Genomic DNA, 11,685 nt, shown 5'->3' with positions numbered 1-11,685 from the left:
CATATTGATAAATTAGTTAATCAATAAACTAATGTCTTGAACTGACCTATATTATTTAGCAATTACTTACAAATCAAATTAAAATCAACTAATTAATTAATAACTACTTATAAGATAACGACTGCCAATGATATTAAATAATCAAATAATGAGTGACAATTATTTAATAAATAAATATATAAGAGATGAAAAACACTTATAAAGGTGAAACATGACAATGGTCAAGATGTGACAAAACCCTTTCCCACACACATATATAAGGGAAATCAATAGTAAGGGAGGGGGCAGGAAGGAATACGATGGAAATGGCATTGCATGAGATTTGAGGAACAAAACCCAATAAATGACAGGTGAACATGAAGGAAATCATTAAATAGTAAGCAAACCACCAGATAAGAAGAGGACGCTCCTCCCTACAAATTACACCATTGACTAGATTTCAAAAAAACAAAAACACAATGACTTTTTTGACTTTTTTAGTATTTGATCTTCATGATCTGTATATTTTATGATTGAAAACAATAGTTTTTTTTTGAGAAAATTTCACTATGTTTTCATAATCTGAAAAAGAATCACGTTTGACCTTTTTTTGTTTTGTTTTTGTCTTTGGTGCATTTTGTCTGGAGATTAGCCAACACCATAAGAAGATAGTATTGTACATGGATGAGGAACCAACTATTGAAGATGTGATACTTAAGAACATTATCGAACCCAGTGGAAAAGTTAGTAATAAATATTTGGCATCCAATGTGGAAAGCGGATCCAATGTGGAGTGCATGGATTGAATATTATGGAAGATAACACTGAAGAACACACTTTGACTATCAATGGTGAAAGACCATTAACATTTAAAGGAAACCCTTTGTACCCATTAAAGGGTCATAGGATATATTACCAATAAAAGGGGTCCAAACTGACTAAGGTATAAGTGATGATTATTTTCCATTCAACCTTACTCGTGAGTAATATAATAATATAAGATATGTGGTAATATCTATAAATAAATAAATAAATAAAGATATCTATGTGTGTTTACATTTTATTTATTTATTCATTTATGGATATAGGTGTAAACATAATTGTAGAGTACTAGAAAGTATTCTAAAATATTAAATATAGATGATTATTTCTAGTTGATATGATGATCATTTGCTATTATAAAGAGATTAATATAATTTCTTATGGAGGAATTCTTTCTAAAGGATAAAAATGTACAAGAGGTTGATGACTTTATATGTCTAACACAACTATGAATTCTACAATGTTGGTTTGTGAGATAAATAATCTCCATCTGACCAACATGCCTAAAAATAATGAATCTTTGTAATGTCAGTACGTGAGAATAATGATCTCCATCTGATTGACATGTTTGAGAATAAGGAATCTCTATAATGTTGGTATGCAAGATTAGTGATCTTCATTTGACCAACATGCTTGTGAATTAAGGAGTATCTATAATATTGATATGTGAGACTAATAATCTCCATTTGACCAATATGCCTAAGATTGTCATCATCTCTATAATGCTGGTATGTGAGATTGGTATAATCTCCATCTAATTGACATGCCAGAGGTTGATGTGCTAGAATATTCTGATGATGTCAACATATGCATATGTGAATCTTAAAGGGTGTACTCTAGAGAAGACAGTCAAATAACTAAGGTTTAGGAAACCTGATCTAGAGATGTCCTTAAGTTGGGATTAAGTTATGAGGGTGGCATAGTGTAATTTTAGACTTATTAATGTTTGAAATTTGACATTTATTTTGCAGGTATTTAAAACCCAATCTCACCCTAAATAGAAGGGGACATTACAAGTCTATTCCAAATGATAAATATTCACATAAATTAATCCAACAATAATAAAATCTTTCCATAGTCATCACATTTAGATACAAGTTCTTTTACAAACTATATAATCTTTCTAGAGTCCATTCCATTTAGATACAACTCTTCTGAAATTCAACTGTATTAGTATTTTCAAATGACAAAATTACATTTCAATGAATTTAGTAAATAAATTATCATTGCAGTTCTTATCTTAGAATTGAAAATACTTTTCAAATCCTCTTACTATTTGAAATCCATCTCCTCAAAAGTTAGTTAATCATTTTTCAACAAAGACAATTACATGTTTTCCAACTCCATGGAAAATATTATTACCAATTCATTGTAATACAGATAACCATCAACATTTATGTTCAATTGTTGAAATCATTAATAACATTAGATCACCAATCCCCCTTACGTGTGTTGGTAGATTTGGAAGGAACACAATAATCATATTTTTAGGGATAAGATATCCCCCCCTCGATGGTGGTTCTCTTAATCATGACATTGTTGGAGGAATGCAATGTGATTTGGCATTGGAAACTCCCTTCCTTTGCCCCTAAAGACTGCGATAGGAAATGGTCCAATCAATGGGGGTTATAAGAGAATGTGGAAAAGTTTGATAAGTCCAAAATCATGGCAAGAGGTAACACTAGGTGTTAACCTTCCCCCCCTCTTAGTTTAAACTATAAATTTCAACGGATTAGTGAAAGATCAAAAAATTGTTGGTGGTGGTGTAATCCGTGATGAAGAGTAGACTTGTTGTGCCATTTGTTGGAAGCTATGGGATGAGATCTTGCAATGAAGATGAGGCTATGACCCTGCTCTGGGAGCTAAAAGTTAAGATCACAAGGGGGGTTGAGAGGATAGAAATTGAAGGGGATTTGCTCTTAATTGTGAAGGTTGTGAAATGTGATGGAAGGATTAATTGGAAACTTAATTCAATTATCCATGATATTCAAACTCTGTTGTGTGGATTCCAAGAGGTACAAGTGGGTCATGTTTATTATGAGGGCAATAGTGTGGCTAATGAATTGGCATAAGTTGGGCACAATATCAACATGATATAAAGCTGGGATAATGTCAAACAACTTCCACTATCTACCCAAACCAATGTGGGTAAGGAAACCAATTACACCTTGTTTCATCATGAAGAGATATGACATGTGAAACCAAACCATTGCTTCATCTGGGTGGATTAAGTTATGGCAGAATAGCCACAACATAATTAATCATAATGAAGGCATGCACGCTAAGCTTCATTATGGGCCATTTTTTATTTGGCAATATGAGATTACAAAAAGGATGATTTGGAGAGATTCTATTGGAACAAAGTGGCTACAAAGTATGACCTCTCTAGCTAAGTTTCCCATGCTTTTTAATGTTGAAAGGTGACATACTAAGAGTCTCTTCTACATGATGGGAGAGGTTCTTTCCATTCGTGTGAAGACAAGATGAAAATCACGAAACATGCTTTTCTTGAATCATAAAGTGGTAAGTGTACCCACAAAAGAGGTATTTACAATGACATCAATTTTAAGTTTTCTTTTATTTGAAAGCTTGTCTACAATAAGGGCATGTTGGTGGGTGAGGAGGGTCTGGTCATTGAGCTTGGTCATACAGACATGGGTGCCATCTCTAATAATATTAAGCCACCTCAAATTGAAGATGAAATTAAGGACAATAATGTTGGAAATATAAGACAAGTAACTGAGAGGGGAGGGGTAAATAAGTTACCACTAAAATAATTCTAAAATCCCTTAGATGTCAAAATAAACTTAATAACTCAAATCCTTTGCACAACTTGGTTAAAACTAGATATTCACTATAACTCAGTTAACAAAGAAATCTTGAGATATTAATGTGTATTAATCTTAAATAACTTAGTTATAGAAAGATAAAGCAATAAGAAAATAAAATGAACACATGAGACACCAAGGTTTAATGTGGAAACCCAATTTGGGAAAACCACTTATGCAACTAGTTACAACTTTTCACTCTTTTGAAGTGAGCCTTGTTCAGTTTTGCCAACCCTGCTAAAGGTTTCAAAACACATTGTTAAGTGTGACCTTGTTAAAGGATTTGAATCACCCTATTAGGAGTGGCCTGGTTAGAGGTCTTAAGACACTTCAATCTAGAAATGCCACCTTGCTAGATGATTTACAAAATGACTGTTAAGTAAACTTTGTTAAGAGATTTCTTCACTGCTACAATTGTAGAGAGTAACTATGATTGACGTAATTAATGAAGCAAATGATTTGTAGATTTAGATTGTTGATCTAGTTTATCCTCTAGATCATCCCTAATCAAAATATTCTTTGCAACTCTTTTTGGATGTTCTACTATTAGTTAGATATCCTTCTTTATTCACATCTTATCTTCTTCTACGACTTCCATATTTTGATCCACAACTTGATCTTTCATATATATGAAACCCAATGTCAAGTCGGCTTGAATACCTTACAAATAAGCAATTAACATCCACTAAGTTAGCTTACATAAACAAAATAATAAACAAAACTATTCTATTGTAGGTCAACTAAAACTAAAAATTGGGTCACTCAATTACTATTGAGTTTCTTGGTAATCGACTTGACCCAGTTTACATTGAACCCCTTTGATAACCAACCTGACTCAGTTAACACTTGAATCCTTCAATTAATAACCTATCCCGATTTGCACTTGATCATTGAACTTGGCTTCTTATGAACTTCTGCTCGACTGATATTGGAGTCTTGTAAGCTCAGTTACTACTACTAGTGCTTGGTTAGAGTGTAACATTTGTGTAACATCAATGGCAATATAAAATTGAATAATTGTTTTCAACAATGACAAACACATTTCCATGTAGCTCATTGATTCTTGGGATAACATAAGGATTATTGTTAATGGGATTTCCTTTGAAATCATGAAAGAGGTTAATGCAAAGGTGAGTGGGCTATCTTTGGAGAGCAAGAGCTAGAGTAAATAACTAAGAGTCACCGATGAGGTGAGCCTATGAAAATTATTTCATTCTAATGAAGAGCTAGTGCATTTGTGAGGTGGCTTCCCTAGGGAGGACCTTCTTGAGCCTTAGGACATGGTCTACTATGCAATAATGTGGTATATTATGCATGAGGATCGATTCCAAGTGTTGTACTAGACTACCACTTTCTTATTCTAAATTACTTTAGGAACTATAAGCTAATTTCCTTCTCATATTTTATATTGCATTCTATGGAAGACTGTGTTTTTAATGTTAGAAAAAAGAGGGAGGAGGGAAAATATTTCTATATCATTCACCAAGCCTTCATGTTTAAACTTTACAAATTTATCAAGCCCTCCAACCATCCCATACTACCCACCCCCAAGCCATTACTACTCAAGTTTGCTTGAACCCAAGCCCTGGGTCAACCACTTGGAAAAACAAAAATGCTAAGGGTTCCCTTAGAGGCTTGAAGGACATTAGTGTTATTGACTTTGATATAGATATGGGTGGAAGCAAGACAAATGCTAGGAGATCTAGTAAAAGGTTAAAAAAGGAGAAATTTCAAACCCTACCCAAGAAAGACAGTCTTGTAAGTTTAGATTCCACTAAAAAGGAGACCAAGCCTGCCAAGAAACATAAAGTGAAAACTTTATGAACCAACTATGGCTTAGAAAGCAAGGATAACCCCAACTCTTCACATGTTGCCAATACCCTTTATAATGGAAATTCGATCAGTTAAAATGTGGCTACAAGAGGTGATATAACTTCACAAGTGAAGGCCATTGATAGAGTGGGAGCTAAGATAGATGGAACTCCCTAGGGTAGTGATAGGGATAATACCACCGACAAGTTTAATAAACTTGAATCATCCTTTAATAATTTGGCAAAGAACCAGGAAACCCTGTACTAGAAATTAAACTCCATTGCTAAATACACAACCAAGGTGATGCATTCAACAACCACCACTCTTTATCTCTTAAAGGTGAATAAAGATTACGTAGAGAAAGGAAATGAGAGAGAGAGACCACACACTCACTTTACAAGTTCCTTGTGGATGATTGGTTTGGGACCTTGTTGGATAAGCTAGTCAAAGGAGAAGATGAAAAGGATGCAAAGCCTAACAAAGTAGAGAAAGAGGGAATGTAGCCCCAGTGTTTTAGTTGTTTTATCTATTCCTTTATGTTTTGTTTTTACAGACTTTTTCCCTAGAAGGACTAATATATGTAATGGTACTTACTATAGAAAGTATAGTAGGACTTGTCAAACTAATGGTTACTATGTTTTATGGATAGACTACATGGACACTGTGATTAGGATTATCTTATATTTTCATTGTATGGATAATAATGTTTTGGTAAAGAAAGACTATTTTTTGATGTTTAGAAAGAGAATTGGTTGAATCACTGTGGTTTTAGTGCCTACTATTCTTTAGCCTGCTATAACTAGTGTCAGCCCCCCTTCACTTTGACTACTTTCTCATAAAAAACACAATGCCCTTAATTGAACCTCCTTTAACAAGATAATAATCATAATCTCCTAAATCGAATAATTGATATATCAAACCAAAATGCCTTTGAATCTAAACTAGAGTCATTGCCACAAGAAACACTTCATTTTATTATATTCTAATCTAAAATAAAGCAAATTGAACAAGGAAAAAAATCAAAGGCAATATGCTAATCTGAAAAAGAAGCATTCGAAACAAGAAACTAAAACAAAGAAATTTAAAGTTGGAAGAAGAAATAATTCATTATACAAAACTAAATGCAAACTGATATACAATTTTCACAACCATAATGTATCTTCTTAATAATAGAAACATGGGAGAAAAATCACACCACTTCCTAAGTAACAAGGTATCCAGTTACAATTATTTACTTCTTATTTAAGATTTTTAGATTTGGGATCATGTTTTACACTAAATAGATACTTGCCATGAAAAATATGTGTGGCATCTCAACAATAAAGAATATCCTTAATTGGAAGTAAAATGGTCCTATGCATACACTAGCCACCTAAACTGTTTGGAAAATGCCACATAACACCCATCTAAATTGAGATATAAAAAGTTAAAATTTCATTTTTACAGAAAATTTGGTGTAGACTATAGTATAATAGCTTGTTGTGGGATTTTCAATAAAAAACCAATTTAAATGGGTGCAACTAAAACATTAATCTACTTACTTTTTTCAACAACAAATAGTGAGTCAGCCTATCAGGCACTAAGCTTGAAAAAAGAAGTCAATTTTAACTATTTAACACTTTCAATATTAGAAATTAGAACAAAACTTTGTGTGATGTTTAAGCCCTCCCAAAATAACCTAATAATAAAAATGCTAAAAATTATTTAAATGCTCCATCGCCAAACCCTAGCAAAGCTATTCCGCCGACTCTTAAGCTTAGCAAGTCCCATGGAACAAACATGGCAAGGCAACAGACCATTTTCATTACATATATTACACTCGGCAATTTCATCTTTATCCTCCCTGTAAAATCTCTTACTTCCGCTGCAAATAAAACAGACAATATGACTTTGATTTCCACAGCCCTTACACACTTCCCTTGAATTATTATTTCTGTAACAATGCAACAACTTCTTGAGCTTTCCGGCTTCGTTTAATTCGAGTATTCTCTTCTTTCCTCCAACGTGTTTTCCCCTAACAAACAGCTGAGGAAGGGTGACTTCCTTTCCAAGTACATCTCTTATCTCTTCCAAATATTTTCTGCCCATAAATACGTCTCTCTGTTGAAACGAAACGTTTAGGGTTTCCAGAATCGATACTACAGCACGGCAATCTTCGTATGTCTGCGGAATCACATTTGAGCTTGTGTGGTACAGAACAACGTGTTTATTGTAGGGAAGATAATTTACTTGTTTTTCATTTGCGTTCGTAAACATGCGGAGGACCTTCTGCAACACAGTCTTCATTTTATTGCAGGAGTGTGTTTTATACCGATGAATGCAATTAAGAATAGTTTTGAGTATTATAAACAAGCGTTATTGTTGCTTATATAATGTAAAGAAAGAGTTTGTCAATATGAAAAATGGCCGACTGAAAATTTGATTGAATAATAATTTGAATGGAAGGATAATATGGTCTATTTTTTTCACGTTCTTCCCTCGAACGACAGTGTGGTTAAAATGGTTTAAAGTTTTATTAAGATCAATGGATTATTCTTTTATTGAATAGTTCTATAAGATTAAGTATGGCTAAGTTTATTCGAATGGATGAATTCTAATTCAAAAATAGTGGCTTTTAAATAAATGATGTGAAGCTTGAAATAATTCTGTGTTAGAAAGGTTGAGGTAAAAGGTTGAGCTAGATAAGGTTTATATATATATATATATATATATGGAAATATTTATTTGTAATACTAATGGAAATTTGTGATCTAGTATATATTTTAATTAATGAAAAAGGTCTATTCATAAAAAAATTCTTATATAAACATTCATTTGATTTTGTTAGTTATTAAAAATATAAAATACTATTAAAACTTATTGATCTATATATAATTTTGTTTGGATTTTTTTTTAAAACTTATTAAAACTATATGAAAACTTATTAACATGGGATTTTTTATTATATGTTATATATAGGTAGATCAAAAATAACATTACAAAGTTGTATCCATAGTAAGTACAAAAAAGAGGCCTAGCCTCATCAAAAATGATTTATATCTTAGATAGCAACATGAGAAAATGTATTGGTCATATAGATAAAAAAGAATCTAATGTAGAAAATTTATTTAGAAAAAAATTGAACTATTTATGTTGACATAAAAATGAATGAAAGAAATAGAACAACAAAAAAAGAAGTATAAACGTAAAATTGTAAACATAAAATATAAAGTGCAAAAAATAATGTGCTTCCTTACAAAAAAGGGCTCTTTAAAAATGTTTTAACCAATCAAATGTCACAAAATTAAATTTTAAACTATGTTTTGTTATAAAATGGGCAACTCAACTTTTACTTAAGAAAAAATCTATTAAAAATGTCTTATTTAATTGGTTAAAATATAAGTTATTATTAACTAGTTATGTTTTTTCTAATGTCTAGAACTAACAACTAATTTTAGTTAACAATTACAATTTGTTTAAAATATATTTTAAAAATATTTATTATCTATTATATAAATTATATTGAATTGTTTTAAGTTAATTTATATGTAATATTCAAATTAAACATATTTTTATTTTTAATATAATATTAAATATAATTCTTTCATAAAAAATAAATTTTAGTTATTTAAGTATAGAGCAACGAGGTCAATGTGGACTTCCACTAAAGCTAGGGCTTCCTTCAATGATTTTGGCAAAAATGGCATGAATAGTAGGTATTCCCCAAGCTTGAATTTTTTCATAGTTTATCGGTGTCTTGTGAGGGATTTGTGCCTAAATTCATGTAAGTGTAATAGAACAATGATAGTCTATATATTTAAGTCAGTCGAACAAAAAGCATGGTATTGCATATTTAGTTAACGTATCTAAGCTATTCCATTAACTATGTATAGAGAGTCAAGCTAAAGAAAAAAAATCAAACTCAAATATAATTATTCTAAGGAAAACCTATCAACATAATAGCTTCTTTAGGAAACTGATTCTAATGAATTTTATTATGCTATAAATTAGATACCAAAAACTTATTTTAATTTATTGTTAATAAAATATAGTCACAAATTATTCTATAATCAAGAAGTATATCTCAAGCTATTCTTGAATATTAAAAGAAATCTTAGCTACTTCCAAGATAAGTGATGAGTGAGAAGTATGATAGAGCTAGGGTTTCAAGTGTAGGAGGGAATGTAGAGTTTGAGAGTGGGTTTGATGATGATGAGAATGGTTCTTGTTTTTGTTTTCTCTTGGTGTTGGAGAAGGATGGTTTGGGGTCTTTCTTAACTCGATTGTTGTGCTTTCTTTCGGCTTTCTTAGTGCTTAAGTGGCTAAGGGACTTGATCTCTCCTAAGAGATCAAGGAAATGAGGTAAGTTAGCATTATATTTCATGAAGACTTATTTTGTTGTTGTAGTAGGGCATTAAATTAGGGCGACTCCCATGGGTGCTACCAATACTTGTTGGGAGAAGAATCCATCTTCCTTCTCATGCTCTTGCTTTCTCCATCTAACAATTTTTTTTAATGAATGCACCATATTCCCCTCTCCTAGTAAACATTGGAAGTGGATTTACTACAACCACTCAGATTTCTATCAGCTATGTTGGAGATTTTCCTCCTTTTTTTGTTCTCTTACACATGGGAAAAATAAAGTTCTCTCTATGGTATCATTTTAAATAAAGATAGGTAGGTTATGCTTTGTGCCTCTTCTTCTTTTGAAGGTATGAATATTGATTCTATGGCTCCTAATGTATTATTTGGATATTTGTTGGTATATGTTGATGGTAGCCTTGCAAGTTTTGTTGCAACTTAAAATCCTTCTCAAAATTATTTTGTGATGAGCTATGGGCCTTATGTTTGGACAAATGATGGGAATTATTCTAGTTTCTTTAGAATTCCCTCTTCTCTTGTGTCTTTGTGCCCCATCTTTGACTAGTACAAGGATGAGCTCCTTGAGTGTGCTCTCTATTTGGTTTGTAAAGGGTATAGAAGGGAGGTTAGCAAAGATATTGTGAATATGACAAATGGTTGACTGAAATTTTTCTTGAATAATAATTTGAATGGAAGGATAAAATGGTCTATTTTTTTTGTGTTCTTTCCTCAAATGAAAGTGTGGTTAAAATGTTTTAAATTCTTATTAAGATCGATGGATCATTCTTTTATTGAATAGTTCTATAAGATTAGTATGGTCAAGTTTATGATTGCAACATAATTTTATAGATTAAAATTCAAATCGATGAATTCTAATTAAAAAAGTAAATATATTAATATTTTTTATTACAATTTTAAATTTAAATATGTAATTTTATTAATTGTAAAGGTTGTAATTCTTATTTATTTTAATTTTAAAAATATTTATTATCTATTATATAAATTATATTGAAACATTTTAAGTTAGTTTATATGTAATCTTAACATTAAAAATATTTTTAATTTTAAATATAATATTTAATTTAATTATTTCATAAAATAAGAAACTTTAGATACTTAAGTATAGAGAAATGAGGCCAATGTGGACTTCATCTAAAGCTAGGGCTTCCTTCGATGATTTTGGCAAGGATGACATGAGTAGGATGTATTCCCCAAGCTTGACGTTTGTGGCTCTCACCCAATTCCTATTTTTAAATATTTAATCCACTACATTGAATTCTTTTTATATCAAAATAATGAAACTTATTTATAGAGTATATGACCTTTCAATAGGATGATTAAGAAATTAAAATGGGGGATTTGTGCCTAAATCCATATAAATTTAATAAAACAATGCTGATATATATTTAAGTCATTCCAACAAAAAATATGGTACTTCATATTTAGTTAAGGTCTCTAAGATATTCCATTGACTGTGTATAGAGAGTCAAGCTAAAGCAACAAAATCAAATTCAAATATAATTGTTCTAAGGAAACCTATTAACATAATAGCTTCTTTTGGTAACTATTTCTAATGAATTTTACAATGCTATAACTTAGATACCAACAACTTATTTTATTTTATCTTTAATATAAAATAGCCACAACTTAATCTAAAATCAAGATATATAACTCAAGCTATTCTTGAATATTTATAAAAATCTTAGCTACTTCCAAAATAAGTGACAAGTGATAAGTATGATAGAGCTAGAGTTTCAAGTGTAGGAGGGAATGCAGAGTCTAAGAGTGGGTTTGACAATGATGAGAATGGTTCTTCTTTTCATTTTCTCTTGGTGTTGAAGAAGGATGGTTTTGGGTCTTTCTTAATTCCATTACTATGCTTTCTTTTGGCTTTCTTATTGCC

This window comes from Cupressus sempervirens, chromosome 9, assembly GCF_028749045.1.
Source record: "Cupressus sempervirens isolate cs-2001-9-10 chromosome 9, ASM2874904v1, whole genome shotgun sequence".
NCBI classification, from domain to species: Eukaryota; Viridiplantae; Streptophyta; class Pinopsida; order Cupressales; family Cupressaceae; genus Cupressus; species Cupressus sempervirens.
This window is presented reverse-complemented; position numbering follows the sequence as displayed.